Here is a 4,253-nt window from a genome sequence, read left to right as displayed (position 1 = left end):
TTAGGTAGCCTATTGAGGGCCTTAGCTTTTCCTTGATGCTTGAATGAATTGTATTGAATTGCTTGATGTAATATAAAATGTGCATGACCAATGTGTATCCAAGCAAAAGGGTGGCCATATGACCATTTAAACTCCTTGTCATATTCGCCATAAGCTAGCATAATGAGGTTTTAATAAGTTAAATTTGTGTGAACTAGCTCAAGAACTCAAAGGATCAAAGTTGGACAAGGGAAAGACAAAGTAATTGAATAGCCATTGAAAACGTGCGACAACATCCGAGGTAAGTCATTAAGCATATATTTGGTATTGATTTAAATGATCATAATATATATGCAATTGTGTTTAATGAATTGATGTGTAAATGAAAATGTATGTGTATGGAATGATGCCATTGTTGAATGTATAAAGGCAGCAAAATGCATAAGGTATTGGTCACGGCACTAAGTGTGCGGGTATAAATGGACACGGTGACAAGATTGGCACTAAGTGTGCGGGTTTAAAATTGTACAGCACTAAGTGTGCGAGTTTGATTCTATAGCACTAAGTGTGCGAGCTGAAAATATATAGCACTAAGTGTGCGGATTCACTATATGCTCTTGTATTACAATTGGCACTGAGTGTGCGACATTATCGAGTTAATCCCGGACAGCGAATCGGGTAAGTACCTTGAGCTCATGACGAATAGGCAATATGTTCATGCTCGGGGTTGAGCTTGGTAAGCTTTAAATCTATGTGATGATTGTAATTGTGTGATTGTGGTGAAAATGAGTTAGTGTGTGAAAATGCCTCAAATATCTTATCGTATAAATATGAAATGTGGATGTATGGCTTGGTATGAGATTGAACCGAAAGGTCCGAGGAATTATGGTATAGTTCCGATATGGATGAAGTACCTAGCCTTGTTTCATTGTTTCACTTTGTGATGAATTTAGCTAATGGATAATTGTAAAGTGCTTATGACTTACTGAGTTATAAACTCACTCGGTGTTCTCTTGTCACCCATTTTAGGTCTCTTGGACTCGTATTTTTGCGTGCTCGGAACCGTCATTGAAGTCATCACACCGGCTGAAATATTTTGGTATTGTCTTCGTTGTTGAAGAACATTTGGCATGTATAAGCTATTATATTTTGTCGAATTGTGGGTTGTAAACTTTAAGCCATGTGAAAATGGCCTATGTGGTCGTCGAGTGGGATGCTAGAACCTATAGCCACGAGTCTTAGAAACTTTAATTTTGATAAGGTGGCCATAATTTGTGTCATGTTTGATGGATGATTAAGGCCAAGGAAAGATTCATGAAATTGGCATAGTCTCGCAGTAACTGTTGCGGACAGCAGCAGTGAGGTGAGATTGAAAAATCACTAAAAATAGTAGAAGTAGAATTAAATAGTGAATAAATTATGCAATTGAACCTTGATGAATCTAGTTTAATATGGATGGAACGAAACGACCATATGAGCAGTATATTGAGAGATATTAAAGTTCTCGTGAGACAGGGCCAGAACGGTTTCTGGGTCCCCTGTTGTGACTTTGAAAATTTACTATAAATTATCCAGAAAGAATTAGAAGTCATGCCTTATATGTACAGATTCCATTTTGAGTCTAGTTTCATTAGAAACAAACGGCACCAGTATTAAATCCCTGTACAGAGAGATATTCAAGTTTTAACGCACGAAGGTCAGTGTAGTCGACTTCTGTAACATTGGTGACTTTAACTAATAAACTGTACCAATTGGCCCAACCAAAAATTCTAGAAATAAATCCATGGATAAATATATGAGTCTAAATTCAGAGAAAATTTACGGAATCAGTTTCCGAGTTTCGAAACTCGAGATATGATTTTTATGGCGACAGTGACGCAGTTTTCCAGCCTGTCTGGAAATGCCAAATTGGTTGGTACCTTGAGAAGATTTGGCCCATTAACCCCTCGTGTCCGACACCGGCGACGGTCACGGGTTCGGGGTGTTACAGGTAGAATAATTGTCAGTAGAGAAATTGAGTTTAGAGGAAAGATAAATGAAGTACATTAGAAGGTGTTTTCTATAATCAGAATTGCATGAATATTTAGGAACTTTTATTTTTAGGTAACATTTTCTGCACTTCGTATGCTAAACAAACCTATAAAATTTGAACCATTTTTTGAGACAGAAGACTGCTTAGAATAGAGGTATAAAATATGCTTCGTATGGTTTAGTAGTACAAGAGGTAATTGACTTGTGTTGGCAAATTGCATCCATGCATGGATACATCTTTTACTTGAGGACAAGCAAGAACTCAGGTTTTGAAGTGTGATAACTCTTGAAAATAGTTATATGTCAAGCCTCTAAACTTGATGAATTGCCTATACTTAAGTGAATATATTTGCATTTGTAGGTTATTATTAGAATATTATATAATAAAGCTTTAATTGTTCCTTGAATGTCATTATATGTTACTTTTATTGTTGGAAAGGAAAGAATTGGTAGTTGTATGCAGCAGGTGCAAGAAGGACGAAAAGAATGAGAAAAAGGAGGAAGGGAATGAAGGAAGTGAAATATTGCCATGGTAAATGGTTGGACAGATTGCAAACAAAAATGTCATAGACATTTTAGGAAGATGTTAGTGCAACTCTGAATGTAACACCCCATCCCCGATACCGTCGCCGGAGTCGGACACGAGGGGTTCTAAGACCAACTCTCATGTGTCACACAGACTATTTTTCACATTTCCAGCCTAGCTGGCAAACTGCGTCCCTGTCACCTTAAAACTCATATCTCGAGTTCCAGAACTCGAAAACCAGTTCCGTAAATTTTCCCTGAAACTAGACTCATAATTCCATCTACACATTTTTTTCTAGAATTTTTGGTCGAGCCAATTAGTACAGTTTATTAATTAAAGTTACCCATGTTACAGGGGTCGACTACACTGACCTTCGCACATTACGACCTGGATATCTTCTCGTACAGAGCTTCAATGCTCATGCCGTTTGTTTCTAATGAAACTAGACTCAAAAGGGAATCTGCACATATAAGGCAAGACTTCTACTTCCTTTTGGATAATTTATGGTAAATTTTCAAAGTCGAGACAGGGGATCCAGAAACCATTCTGGCTTTGTCTCACGAGAACTTTAATATCTCTCAGTATACTGCTCATATGGTCGTTTCGTTTCGTCCATATGAAAATAGATTCATCGAGGTTCAATTTCATAGTTTATTCACTATTTAATTCTACTTCTACTATTTTTAGTGATTTTTCCATCTCACCTCACTGCTGCTGGCAGCATCTGTTACTAAAGCAAACAATGACTATTTCATAATTCTTCCATGGCCAACTATTACATCATACATAATACAAACTATGGCCACCTTATCAAAATTAAGGTTTCTAAGGCTCATGACTATAGGTTTTAGAATCACACTCAACCGACCACATAGGCCATTTTCGCATGGCTTAAGGTTTACAACCCACAATTCAACAAAACAAAATAGCCTATACATGCCAAACGTTCTCCTAGTTCAACTACGACGACAATACCAAAGATTTCCAGCCGGTGTGATGACTTCAACGACGGTTCCGAGCACGCAAACGATATGAGTCCAAGAGACCTAAAATGGGTGACAAGAAAACACCGAGTGAGTTTATAACTCAGTAAGTCATAAGCATTCGACAACCACCCATTAATATAGTTATCACAACATGAAACAATAAACGAAGCTAGGTACTCCATCCATATCGAAACTATACCATAATTCCTGACCTTTCGGTTCAATCTCATACCAAGTCATACATCCACATTTCAAATTCTATACAATAAGATATTTGAGGCATTTTCACACACCAACTCATTTTCACCACAATCATACAATTGCAATCATCACATAGATTTAAAGCTTACCAAGCTCAACCCCGAGCATGAACATATTGCCTATTCGTCATGAGCTCAAGGTACCTACCCGATCCGCTGTCTGGATTAACTCGATAATGTCGCACACTCGATGCCAATTATAATGCAAGAGCATATAGTGAATCCGCACACTTAGTGCTATATACATTCAGCTCGCGACTTAGTGCTATATAATCAAACTCGCACACTTAGTGCTGTACAATTTAAACCCGCACACTTAGTGCCAATCTTGTCACCGTGTCCATTTATACCCGCACACTTAGTGCCGAGACCAATACCTTATGCATTTTGCTACCTTTATACATTCAACAATGGCATCATTCCATACACATACATTTCCATTTACACATCAACTCATTTAAACACATTTGC

At 37.6% G+C, this 4,253-nt stretch overlaps 1 long non-coding RNA gene across 1 annotated transcript; it reads left to right on the top strand.

Annotated features, from left to right (window-relative positions):
- The first annotated feature begins 241 nt into the window (after positions 1 to 241).
- Positions 242 to 1,299, top strand: LOC128295265 (uncharacterized). The gene is made up of 2 exons (XR_008285612.1): positions 242 to 280; positions 1,009 to 1,299. It is a non-coding gene; the product is annotated as an uncharacterized LOC128295265 (long non-coding RNA).
- The last annotated feature ends 2,954 nt before the right edge of the window (positions 1,300 to 4,253 follow it).

The sequence above is a fragment of the Gossypium arboreum genome, chromosome 7, assembly GCF_025698485.1.
Source record: "Gossypium arboreum isolate Shixiya-1 chromosome 7, ASM2569848v2, whole genome shotgun sequence".
Lineage (NCBI taxonomy): Eukaryota > Viridiplantae > Streptophyta > Magnoliopsida > Malvales > Malvaceae > Gossypium > Gossypium arboreum.
This window is presented reverse-complemented; position numbering and strand designations above follow the sequence as displayed.